Source organism: Empidonax traillii, unplaced genomic scaffold (assembly GCF_003031625.1).
Source record: "Empidonax traillii isolate 1590-97213 ecotype Southwest subspecies unplaced genomic scaffold, ASM303162v1 scaffold458:size851334, whole genome shotgun sequence".
Classification (NCBI taxonomy): Eukaryota; Metazoa; Chordata; class Aves; order Passeriformes; family Tyrannidae; genus Empidonax; species Empidonax traillii.
The window spans coordinates 283,713-297,479 of NW_020955651.1; the positions used below are offsets into that span (position 1 = coordinate 283,713).

The 13,767-nt window shown below is 46.4% G+C and overlaps 1 protein-coding gene across 7 annotated transcripts in view; it reads right to left on the bottom strand.

Annotated features, from left to right (window-relative positions):
- Nucleotides 1–13,102, bottom strand: part of ATP2B1 (ATPase plasma membrane Ca2+ transporting 1) — a 62,479-nt gene extending 49,377 nt beyond the window's left edge. For 2 of the 7 annotated variants that reach the window (XM_027895363.1, XM_027895357.1), the window contains exon 1: nt 12,719–12,843. The gene's annotated coding sequence lies outside the window, so the exon portion shown is untranslated. Of the gene's footprint in view, nt 1–12,389; nt 12,514–12,718; nt 12,845–13,025 lie in introns of those variants that run through there. The other 5 variants (XM_027895361.1, XM_027895360.1, XM_027895359.1 and 2 more) reach the window with 4 other exon arrangements.
- Nucleotides 13,103–13,767: the final 665 nt, after the last annotated feature.

Genomic DNA, 13,767 nt, shown 5'->3' on the forward strand with positions numbered 1-13,767 from the left:
AAAAAAGTAAAACTGAATTCTAAGTGGAGTATAACCAAGTCATAGGGATAAACTTCAAGACCTTAATCCACAATAGCATGTGGAAGAGGAGGATATTCAGTAGGAGGAACATGCTTGCTGTGAGAAGAAGACTTGTTCTAACCTCTGGGCAACTGCCTATTTTTATACAGCCAAAAAGTCCCTTCTGAGTACAGCAGTGCCTGAAGACATCTGCAGACAGCCACAAGTATACCCAAAGAGAAATTCAACAGGAGGAACCGCAGTGTTTGGCTGCATGGAATTCTTAAATTGTGTTTACTGAATTCTTAAATTGGGTTTGCACAGTAGTCTTACTGTTCTGGAATATTTGACAGTCATGAATTATACAAATAAAACGTCTGGACAAAAGGCTGTGCTTTCCAGGAAATGTACCTTGAAGGGACAAAAATCTAGAAAATTTCAGACTTTGCAACCAGGAGCTAGACTCTCCACAAGGCTCAGGGGTTCCTATTTAAGGCAGTTTGGTTTGTTATTCCACTTATCCGGTTACTGACCACTATATCAGGGTAGGTTATCCTTTCAGTCCTCTGAAGCTGTTAAATATCACTGAATTTGACAAACCAAAATTAATTAGAATAGTTGTATAATAGAATAATCATATCAGAAAGCAAGAAAACAGAATTAATCACGTTGGCATGTAAAGATGTCTATTGACTTCCAAGAGCAGTTGTTTTGATTATGTACATAACACCTATCTATACTAAGACTCTGTTCAAGCCCCAAACTTATTCCATTCTGGCTGAGAATTTTTATCTCTTCACATAGAAAGAAACAAGTAGTTTCAGAATAAGCAAATAAATGTACAGAGCACTCTAATTTACAGAAGTATATAAGTCTTCTTACCCCGTGGGAGGCTTCCAGGTATCATACCTCTATGTACATATGAGCACACAATGCCTATAAAAATAGGGCTCAGACGTATGACAAGATGTACAAGTATTTGGCATCTTAATTTGGATAGCCACATCCAATTGTTGATACACAAAAACAGACCAGACTACAATTACAAAGGTATATACAACACCAGTGTTTACCATTATAGCAAGAGATAGCATCTGAGACACCTGATTAGCTTTCAGTAACTATTTGTTGACCCATTTTTCAGGAAAATCCCTCCTCCATTCATTAAACTGTTCTTAACTCAGAATTTCATACAGGCATATTTGTAAGAGGTGCTACTCGATTATTTAGGCTCATGAAAGCTACTTTTGCAGAGCCAGCAGAGGGAGTACAGACATCATTTTACTTATCAGCTGTGAAAGAGATACCTTGTAAGAAAGCACTAAAAGAGCTGCGCCTGTAAACCTAATGCGCTTAATTTAAGGCATGCCAAGAACTTCCTCGGGCTTTCACAAACATGTATGTCAACGGGCAGTAGACTTGGTGTTTTGTTTCTGATCCTCAACCAGCTGCCACATCTCAAAATCTCATACCTGAGGCAGGAGCAATTCTAAGAGTACCAACAAGTACCATAAGCTTGATGCCTTGTATGTAAAAAGAAACAAACAAACAAGCAAACCACAAAAAAACCACACATACCCCCCCCCCCAACAACCAAAACTATTATATAGCTACAATTTAAGATAATCAAGTTTTTATTCCTATGGATTCTGCTCTCAGTTCCAGAAAAGCTAAACCCTTTCGGTTGTTCATTTCTTAAAAAGCAGCTTCACCTGGAAGACAAGCTGAGAAACCCAAGAGTTTAACATGACCCACAAGCAAAGGTGCCAGGAAGGCACAGAGCAGTGTTGGACCAGAAGGTAACAAACAGCAAACCTTTCTGCTGGCACTCACAGAGGCACACATCTACTGGCAAAGCTGGTTTTACACATCCTCTGAGGCAAGAGCTCTGCTGCTTTATTTAGCATTTCCATTGATCAGCCTGCTTTGGAGTTGGCACTTACGACTGAACGGTGTTGACACAGTGGCGGCTGTGGAAACGGTTTTTGAAAGAGGAACAGGCTTTAAGCAGACAGATTGATAGCTTTTTGCCATCTCATGGAGGCAAGTGCAAAGCTCTAGGCCAACATGAGACAACATACCTTCCTGGCAAAAGCTCTGCAAACAAGACACTCCCTTCTTTTTTAGTCTGCAAAACTACATGGATTTTTTCTTTTTTTTAATAAACTCAGTATATCCCAACCTGTTGGTAAGAAGCTAGGCTAATATAAAATTCTTGCCAAACATCTTCAGCATTTATCAAATAATTTTACTGGGTAGCTATTTCTAAGTTTCACTATTTAAAAGTCTGCATATGAAAATTTCACAAAAGTGCAATACATGCCTTTGTCTCAAAGTTTCCTCTTGAAGAGCAGCAAAACACTCCTCCTCCTAAAGAAAAGATAAATTTCCACCATCTTAAACTTCATATGAACTTTAGAAAGCTTTCACAGCTTGAATCATTAGATTTTGATTAGTACTTGCCAGAAAAAAATGTGCCTGTAGCTACGTAATTTAGCCTTCACTTGTTTTAAGCTTTAAAAATAGAAGAACCACCCTTCGGCAAGTTAGATGGCTGCTTCTATTCCCCATCTACAGGAAAACGGTGTTCACTTCTCAGCTTTTCAAACAGTAGATTCACAAAATTAATAAGTCAGTCCACTCTGAACTGGTTCCCATCTTACAGAGTTTACATAATATTTTATGTCTGTTTTACCCCTAGCATGCAACAAGACCACCTCACGGTTTTGCTGTTGAATATCAGGGTTCCTTCCTGCAGTGTTCTCTATTTGTGTGCTGTGCTTGGTTGGTTCCCAGGACTCTGGCCAGGCTGCTCAGTACATTTTATGAAGAGCAACCACAGCAAGAAAAGCTATGCTTTTTTCATTGCAAACATGGTGACGATCGTGTATCTGGATGTGTCCCAACCACTCTGATCATCCTTCCCTTCTCCAAGTTATTGCAGTCTCTCGTGACTGTTTCTGCAAGTATATGAGAAGCTTATCCAGATAGGAAAAATGCTGGTTTTTGGGCAGACTGGTTATCTAACCAGACTCACCACACAGATAACACACAACAAGTGCCAACTCAAAACACAGCACAGAACTACACTGAACCTGCTTGAGTCAAGCAAATATGAAACCATACTTACAGGAAATATACCACAATTCTAATTCATCCTGCAACTGGAGCCTTGTTAATCTCCCAAATAATTATGTTTGTAACACCCTTTACATTTGACAGGCTGACATTAGGCTTCTAATCAACAAGTTAAAACACATGATCCATTTATATAAACTAAGTCAGTGGGGTGGTAACGGCCAAAAAGCCCCTTCAAACCCGAGTATATTTGAAGCATCCTTCTTCTCAGTTAAGTGTCTACAGCAAAGTCCACAGAACTTTACACTTTAAAATTACTGGAGCTGCCTTTATGGATCTACAGGGGCTTGTTGCTATCTCCATTTTTAACCTGAAAAACTAAATACCTTTCATTTACTCAAGATTAGTACTTCAATAGTTAGTAATAGACAGCATGCAGCAGATGCAAGAGTTTTTTAAAAGTCAATATTGAAATTGCGCCCTTCTCTATCCCCTGCTTTCACCACCTGAAGTTCAGAAGACTGTGTGCATTCCATGGTTCAAGTTTACATTCTTCCCATCATACGCAAGATTCACCTGACCAAATGGAAACACCTACATTTAAGATAAGCAGTTCAGTTTCGGGGTTTGTTTTGTTTTGTTTTTTAATAGGCAATGGATACATTATAACTTCTACACCAAAATATCAAATTTAGCCACCTAGGACAAGATCTAAAATAGTTACATGAATCTCATCTTAGATGTGCTTGTGTCACTTCAGCAACAGAAGAGGCTCAGAGTGACCAGTTTCAGTTTTTTTAACATGCTTATGTAAGTGGCCAGGATTGCTCTGCCAGTCGGCTGGGCTGAACTCGCGTATCAAGCAGCTGCACTACCATGTCAGAGCAGGCACATGCAAGAGGAAGGATGTGGCTTCACAGTTAGTTTAGGAATATCCGAGCTTGTGCTACAGCCAGAAGGTACAGCCCTGCGCCAGCACTGCCGCTCACCTGACCTCAAGGTCAGGGGACAGCCCTAGATGAGAACCAGTGACAAGGAAGACGACAGCAGCAATGCCTGCAGTTCCTCCTGAAGGTCACACTGTGACGAGGACTGCCCCCTTCCAGCCAGTACAGGCCTCACCGGCTCAAGTCAATCATGGAAGCTCTTCTCCACACCTCCACACTCATCCTGGGAGAGAAGTGCCTAACTGCATGTTCTCTGCAATGCCCCACTGCAGAGCCATCACCAGGATCCCACTTCAGCCTTCCCCCTTCCAGGTCAAGCAAAGCCATCTCACTTCACCTCTCCCCACACACCATAGGACAGTCCCTTATCAACTTAGTGATGTCTCTGCCAGCCTCTCTCTGTCAGGAGAGCTGCAAAACAGGGCACCATTTTGGATGTGGCCTCAAGAGCATGATTGAGGGCAAAAACCCATTGGTTACCTCTTGCTCAACCAGCCCAGTATGGGCCAGTCCTTGCCAGCACAGAAGAGCCCTTCAGCTGGCTCAAGCAACCTGTCCCACGGGGTAGCCAAGACCTTTTCTACAGAACTCCTCCTCTCCACCAAAGGGTAGAGGTGCCAGGCAGCAGAGGCAGCCCCAGCTCTCCTGTTCACCCTCAGCCCCAGAATTTAGACCACACAGCAGCCCTACCTCTATTTTCAGCTACTGCCACCTGTGGCAATGAAGAGGAAAGCCTGTCAGAAGGATTTTTACTTTGCCAGCTCAATGGTGATCATAAGGGCCTTTGGCAACTCCTCATAGAAGTGTGAAACTGGCCTGTTTTATGATCACTGCCTCAAGGTAACATTTACTTCATGCAGTTCAAAGCATTTTGCCCATGATTATATACATAGCTTTGTTCTCCATATTCATTTCTGTAGCTTTAGATTTGACAATAGAAGGAGCCTATGAAAATTCAGTGTTGCAGTTCTGGAGATGTCCACTTACCAAAGATGTTACTACTGAATCTTCACAGAAAGCAAAGTACTCCCCTCAAGCATCCATTCCTTGTATTTTTCCATCTGGTAAAACAATTTCCTGACCTAGGAGGTTGCTTAAGTTTACAACACAGCTTTAGGGTGTCAGACTTCACACAACCAAGACAACCCTTTCTAAACAATTTTGTTAATACAGTTTGAGAAGTTGCTGTCCAGTGCCCAGCAACACCAGGATAAACATGGGAAAAAGAACGCCATATGTGAATTGTTCACTCACAAGCAGACTTAGCATGTACCACTGCTTTATATGCTAGTATTTCATTTCGGGTGTGCATGCGTACTAAAGCTCTTTCAAAAGGTTCTCATAACCTGGTATGCAACATGAGTGGCTGCCTATCTGAAGGACAGCTCCACTTATAGTAACCAACACACATAAATCCAGTAAGCAAGAGACCATACTTTTTCTCAAATCCTAGAAAATTTTGCCCTTTACTACCAAATCTCAACTTGTTTTAGAGATACAGTTCTAATTCAGGAACAAATCCTTTAGATCTGCAGTCACCACAGCCAGATCTACCTATTACCAAAACACATCTGAAATCAGACTCTGTGAAGATGTTAAGATGTTTCACAATGCAAAGCAAGCTCATTTTAGAATGTGAAAAATCACTGCCACTGTTAACTATGTGGATTTCAGAGCAGAAGTAGGTGAACACAAGGTGAAACTATTTGAGTTATTAATAAAGCAGAAGTAAAGCAGTTGTGTTAGCAGTGGTAAAGCACTTTTCCTACCCTCCCCAGCTGTCACTCTCAACTATGTATATTTGAAAGCCACCTGGCATAGATCCTGACAGCCAGAACCATTTCATGTTTCATACAACCTCACTAGAATGAGGCTGCTAGACACTGCTCTAATTTAAGTATTGATTTGCACTGTATTCAATAGGGTTCATGAAATTTTGCACCAGCTTCATTCCCAAGTGAAGAAAAATTGGCAGACCCAAGAAACGTAAAGCATTTTGAAGTGCAAAAGCAACGCTAACCACAGTAGCGCCTAGATAGAAGTGAAAAACTCCTGTTAAATATGCATATTAAGATAGTGATTTAGTCTCTACTGTATCTAAATAACCAGAACAGATTCAAAAATACCACTCTTTCTCAGATAATTAAAGGGCTAACCATACCTGTAAATCTCTTCCACCCATTTCTTGTTACTATATACTTGGTCTTATCTACGTAAAAACCTCAGGAAGCAAATCTGGACAAACAATTCAACAAGCACATTTCCTCCACTGTAGTACCAGAAACCACCTAGGAATATAGTTCACGTGTTCTAAAATTTTTAAATATTTTACTTATAGATCCGTATGGATAGACACTAACTGTTCTGGAACATCGTTAGTTAAAGACTGGCACTCAAACCACTCTCTCAGTCAGAACAATAGCTTCAAGTTCTCCTATGTCAAAAGGTTAATAGTCTCTAGGGAATGGTTTCACATGACAACTGCAGAAGGAGAACCATTTCCACACCACCAATCCAAAGACTTGTACTGACTCCCTCATGTAAGCCTCACTTCTCACCTTGGAGAGCCAAGTTTGTGCCAAGGCTTTTGTAACAAAGAACATACTGGTGCAATGAGTAGATACAAAGGGGTAGAGAAGGCACAAAGGAGAGGGGAGGTACTAAGTAGTCTAAGACACGCGGAAATGCAAGTAGCCATGAGGCCACCTCAACCAACCCATGAAACTTCACACACACACTGACAAGTCAAATGGGAAATACATATTAAGTTGATTCTGTCCTCACAGTCTCTTGGATTATGCTGATAAACTCAGCATCTCCAGAAGGTCATCATAAAAGTCTGACATAACTTTGGAATATTAAAAAAGTATCAAACATATTAACAGAAAAAAAATCTTTTGATGAGGACTTAAAAGCCTCTCATCAACATCTCAAATGTTTTCCAAGCTTTTGGAGAGTGACATCCTTATATTTGCACAGACACAGAGGTAATCCTGAAAGAACCACACAGACAAGGAACCAGTCACTGTTCAAATAACAAGTGCAAAAAAAAAGTTGCGTGATCTCCATGAAAGGCACTTCTGGAACGCTCCAGCAGAAAAGAGCACTTGATATTTCTTTCACTGGTGTATGTAAAGGTGATTAAGATAATTTTTCATTCAAAATCTTTAATATTAAAGTTTGAGTTGCAGTGAAGACATAAGCAGAAAAAGAGCACACCACTGTGAACCTTGAGTCCCAGGAAGTTAGTTGCTTAAAGCAGAGTGGCTGAATCATCTTTTCTGTCTCCAGATGGGGCTTGTTGCTATCAACTATGCAGAGTATGGGACATCCCAGGCCTCCTCTGACCAGACACTGTACACCAAGTGGTGAGAACCCAATAGTGTTGTTTTCCCTGCTGCCACCTTATCTTTCTGTGAATATAAGGGCACAAGTAAGGGTAGCAGATTACAAGTGATAGGCTCCCAGAAGTGTGTTTTAAGAACATAGTGTTTCCTGTGCTCACTGGGAACTAAGGCAACATCCAGCTCATGTGCAGTATTAAAAAAAAAAAAAAAGAGACATGTGAACCACTGAAGTCCACCACAAGTAGGAGGCCATGCAGGTACTTACCTAACTCTCACCTCAAAAGCAGCATCAGAAAATGGCCAGCAATAAGCCAGTAGTACCCCTAGTGATGAGACTGGTCATGTTTTAAGTGGCAAAACCAGTCAGACTGAGTGGCCAGCACCGAAGTTTATCAACTGTCATCCTCAAAATGCATCCATGCACTCTAACTGCACATTACAGTTATAAACAGCAGTCAAGGTAGATATACTCTCCTCCTCAGTCCATTCCCCTTCAAAGGCAAGGCTTTTTTATTTGTCTGTCTTGTAATAGCATATTACATTTTATCTCTTAGTGGACAAAAAGAATTTGTATTTATTTTCTGAGTTATTTATGGACTTTTCAAAATGACTCTTACATTTTCCTTACATTTCTTTGCCCACTAGATCTTTGAAATACCAATGGAGACAGCCTCATGCCTATTTTGCAATTCACCAAAACTAAACTAATAACACCCCCATAACACCATCTGTCATTTAGAGTAAGATTTTTAAGTGCCAGCAGAAATAATTTTCATAATGTTTACTGGAATATGAATAGCTTGAACAGACAGATCCTTCAAAGTTACTGCTCACATCAAGAGAAACCTGTCATGAAAACTATAAAGTCATTTTTATGAACTCTATTTGAAAGCCCGATAATTTAGAAATAAAAGGTAAACTGGACAATATCATGTACTTCAGCTGAAATTACATTGTGTTAATAGGTACAACTATTCCAAGATGGCTTAGTCTAATATTTTGCCTGTTGATTTCATGATGCATGTCACCTCCAGGAAATCCTCCTTCTACAATGTGTATTAGCACTGCTTACATCTTCTCTATGAAACTGCCCTGTTTTATGAACAAAAATCCTTTCTTCCTTACTTTTTTTATCACTCTGCTGTTTAACTAGTGTACATGGTCTTTTTAGCTGACTGAAGCTTAAGCTAGGGGAACACCATTAGTTACTGAAAAGTGAAGAAATCTAATCTTTATAAAGACAATATATTTTGAATTAGACTAGTAATTCTTCACGCTTGCGTGAAATACCCATTCTCCACATAAACCATCATAGGTTCACTTTTCCAAACCAGCAACAACATCACTTCGTGTCTGCTGCCTTCCTTGTTCTTCAGTTAACAAAGCCTTAACTTCGTAAGGCAAAATAAAAATTATGCCTTTAAAGAAAATTTAACAGGTTTGAATTAAAAAAAAATAAGATAAACCTACTTATGATTGTTGCACACACTATAGCAAGCCAGTAGACAGAGCTAATCTTCCCTTTCTAAGCACAATACTGCAACCCCTAGATTTTATCTAATATTTAATTAAAATACTCTACAGAGAATGATCTTTATCTCCTGAACCACAACTTTTATTATTAGTATTCATTTTAAGACAAGTTGCAAATACTAGATGATACAATTTTAAGACTATTATTGCAGTTTTATTGATCCTTTTGGAAGAAAGTAAGCATGCATTTCTATAACAAAAATTTTACAGGTTCAAGCAGTCTTCCTTATTTCTCAAAAGATACTCAGTTTTAAATGCCCTGGACTAATCATGGCTGTTCACTATTCTGCATTAGATTAAATTTTGCTAACTGAAACCCAACTTCAACTCTGACTAAAATGCAAATCCATTGTTGCACTAGAATAATTTTCTCTTGAAAAACAGAAGAGAACATATATTAAAATAAAAAGTCCAAACACTGAAAGACACTTCTGAGGTCACATTTCAGCGGTAAAGAATGCTCAGTGCCATTAATATTTAGTCTACCTTAATGGAAGAAATTTGAGTTAGAAGATACTTTAGGCTATCTTGTCCACCCTTATGTTAAGGGAGACTTGTTTTGCCAGGTCCATTTTGAACTTGTCAGTTAATATTAAGTTCCCAGCTCTAAAATCTTAAATGTTGGTAAAGTCAATTCTTCCAAAGCATCTGTTTTTGAGGTGGCGTCAGCAGATTCAGTCTTTCTCCCTCCCTTTCTGTTCTGAATAAATTTAAACAGTAAAAAAAAAAAAAAAAGTAATTACTAGACCTTTGTGCCTTTGCTACAGGACATTTTCAAGCCTCTCAGCTTGCTGTTAAGCCTTCCACAATACAGTTTAGAGGTTTGTAATTTTAACAGCTGACAGAAGTTCTTTATATTGAGGTCCACAAGAGTGACTTTCTAAACGAGACTAACTTTAGACTGCAGTGCATTTTAATTGGCAGGATCACTCCCAGATTATTACCTGAATGTATACTACACAAGTGCGGATCCCTTCCTTGTATCATTATCTGTATGTAATGCAACTTTGTGTAAGAAACCAATACACAGTTTAGTCAATGCTAATGTGACACAAGTCTTGTTTTCTGCTTAAAGTTCCTAAACACAACTGTTTAATATGCAATAGTGAGTCACCATATGTGTGCATACAACGACCACAGCTACGATTCCCCTTAAAATTAGTTTTGACTGCTATCATTTTAGTAACCTACACGGAAAGCAGCATTTTTCTGTGAATGAACTGAAGTAATAATGTTGCAATTCAGCACTGAGCAGCATTGATTGGGAAAACCTGCAAGTGGCTGCATATAACATAGGATCCACATTTCCGTCAAATAATCCAACCGTGGTGGGTTACCATAATCAACAGTAGGAGAGCAATCAACCGAACCACACAATGATGCTGTTCCAGACCAAAAATTTCACATTCGAGTTTTCTTTCCTCACTGAATTCAGTGACCACTTTTTCCACTGACACCGAGAGTTTCCATTCATTATGCCATAAGTATTAAAGTCCTAGTACACTGGAAGCTATTCCTGCCAAAAGAGCCAACAGTTTAAAGACACACAAGTTTACTTCTATTGGAATTCATGATTTGTGGTGTTTGGAACAAATCCTTGAAATGCTCCAACAAACAGGAAAAAAAAATGGCCCTGGCTGTAGCCACAGCTACGACCTTCTGAACACTGTATCATGAACCAAGGAGTTGCCAAGTTATCTAAAAAACACTTTTTCAAGCACTTAAACACACTACTTCAACTCACATTCATTAGGACCTATGAATGTTTTGAAGATGCAGAAGCTTTTCCACGAGCGGTGGTTTTCCAAAGGCACTCTCATTTCATTACCCAGCAAGTCAAGATTGCTAGTCACTAATGATGGAAGATCTCTCACAAGTACAATGGGCTTGAAACTAGACTTCTAAGAAGGGACATGAGTTGAATATTTACTTAGCTAGTCACTTAGCTCTTTGAGGCCAGCAACCACATTCTCAAAATGACCGTTTCAGACACAGCATAAGGTATACCGCCAGTTCCTTCTGAACACACCTTGAGAGCAAAACCTCAGCACCTGAATATAAAGATTCAAGAATGCCGTATATAACAGATAGTTAAATATTTCTCGAATGTGGACCTTAAAATTACAAGGAAAAAGCCACCGAAATTTTGCTACTGTGCATCTTTCTCTTCACCTGCCCGCTACAGTTTAAGAAGTCAAATGTAAAAAAGATTTATGTGAAGTACGGAACACTCACAGCACTACACAGACTCCTGTTACAGCTGTGCTAATACGCTGCCCCTCGGGCTGCGAACCCTGCGACAGACTAACCCACAGATCTCGGTTTCCAAACGCGTCTCGGAGCTCAGGCCGAGCCCCTTCCTGCCTCCGGTAAACACCGCTCGCACCGCCACGCTAAAAGAAATGCTCCCGAGGACCACAGACCACCTCTGCCCGTCAGCTTTCCATGAGACCTTCCTCCCTAAATCCTAAATCCTTCCGACCTCAGCCTTTACCGACAGACCGAGGGGCTCGGGGGGAAGCTCGGTCGGGCAGCGGCGCGGACACTCGCCTCATTCCGCTCCACCTCGAGGGACGAGCACTGACCGCGCTCGGCAGCGGCCAGCCATCCCCCGGCGGAGGCTCCAGCCCGCTCCTAAACTCACGTGGTGTCACATCCAAAGGTTACACGCACCGCCGGGACGAGGATGACACAGCCTTGAGACGCGCTTCCCATCGCGGAGCGGCCCCGCGCGGGGTCAGGCTCACCCGCAGAGCAACGCCCGCCAGGGCTCCTCTTTCCCAGCAACCGAAGTGGTGCCGCATCCCCTCCCCGTCCGCGCACACCGGTCGATGAGCAGCCCGGCCAGGCATCGATAAATCAAATCAGCCCGCCTGCTCCGACGGAGAGCGGCGTACGACTCAGCCACGGCTAAAAACACCGCCCTGGGGGCGCGGCAGGCGGGCGGGTGAGGGAGGTAGGGAAGCGGCGGGGGAGGCTGCGCGGGTGCCGGGCTCCCAGCCCCCGCGGGGCGGCGAAGAAGCGCCAGGGATGTCGGTGTCGTGCTGCCGCAGCGGGCTAATCCCGGCTACTTAACCCGGCGGGCGGCGGGGGCTGAGCACCACCTTAATCCGCGGCGTGAGCGCGCCCGCCCGCTCGCCGGGGACTGCGGGGCCGCGGCGTGCCGGCCGTGGGGTCCCCGACGGCACGGCACTGCGCTCCCGCGGAGGCTCAGCCCCGCATCTGCTGCCCTCAAGGTCACACCGTGCCCCGGCTGCACGGCAGCGTCCAGGTGCGCTCTCCGGTTACCTGCACAGAGAACCGGCGAAAGCCTGGGAGAGAGGCACCCAGTTCCTCCGGCCGTGTCGCCTCCCGGGCGAGCCGAACCCGCAGCCCCGGCGGGGGAGCGGAGCAGCGCTGCACCTGCCGCCACGCTGCCGCCCGCCCCGGCCGGCCAGCCGGGAGCTGAGCCGCCTCGAACCACCGCCGCCGCCGGCGTGCTTACCTCGGCGCCGTGGGGCCGACCAGCAGCCAGCCGGGGGCCAGGACGAGGCGCCCGTGAACCTGCCGCCGCCCGCCCGGTCGCTCGCTCGCTCTCTCGCCGAGCGCACAAGGTCCCCGCGCTCCCCGCCCTGGCCGGCCCCGCCGCGCCGCCCCCGCCCTGCGGCCGCGGGAGGAGGGCGGGAGAGGGGGCGGGGGGGGAGAAACGGCGACCGAATTGGGGAGGGAAGGAGGGAGGGAGGGGGCACCGGCGCGGGGAGAGCCGGGGGAGGAGGAGGAGGAGGAGGAAGGGGGGGGGGGCGCAGATCGCCCGCCCCGCCCCCGTCGCCTCACCGGCAGGAATCGGCGATTTGCCCTCCTCGCGGGCGCTCCCGCCGCCGCGGCCGCTCACCGGGGCCCGCTCGCCTGCTTTCCCCCGCACGCACCGGGCAGTGCCGAGCGCGCCGCCGAGCCCCTGCGCCGCAGAGCACCCGCTACAGGAGCCGGGAGCCACCGGGCAGGGCGGGGCGGGGCGGAGCGCGGCGATCCGCCCGCCTCCCGCCTCCGCCCGCCGCGGTCACTCACTTGCCCGCGCCCGCCGCCCCCTCCCCTCCCTTCCCCTCCCGGCGCCGCGCCCGCCGGTCCCCTGCGCCCCCCTCACCGCCCGCGGAGCGCCGGCCACGTGACGAGGCCCCTCACCCGGCCGAAGAAGGGGGGTCCCGGCGTGCAGCGTCTTCAATGGGGGCGGCGGAGGCGGGGCCCCGGTAGGCACGGCGCCCACGGGGGCGGGGCCCCCCGGCGTTGCCCGCCCGCCGCCGCCGCCACTGGCGGGCGGGAGGCTGACGCGGTTGTTTCCATGACGTCGGCGGGCGGGGCCACGGCGTTTGATGGAGCCCGGCGGGCTTCGGGGGTCGGTGACTTTGCCACGAGCGGCTCCCGCGGGGCGGGGCGGGGGCGGGGCCACGCGGGGAGTCGCGTCCCTCCGCCCGTGGGCCGTAGGCCTCCGCCAGCGGGGACGGGGCTGCCTCGGCGGGGCGGGGATGCCCCGGCGGCAGGAGAGGCCGCGGGCTCGTGAGGGAGGGGCGGTCGGAGGGCCAGAGCGGGGCGCGCCGGTTGCCCCGGTGGGCGGGGGCCGTGCGCGGGGCGGGGCCGCGGGGGGAGGCGGGGCTGCCCGAAGGGACCGCCGGGCTCCCGGGGCGCGGTCCTCCCCTGCCCCAGGGGGCGCGGGGGCGCCGTGCCCGCAGTGTTGAGCCACGCCGTGCCCGGCATGGTGTCGTCCCACGGTCTCCTGAGAGCCGCCGGGCGGTGCCGGTGGGGACGGGCGCGGGGGGCACAGCGGAGCCTGCAGCTGTGTGCTGCAGCGGGAGGTCCCTGTGCCTGGGGCCGCCAGGCGAGTCCGGAGC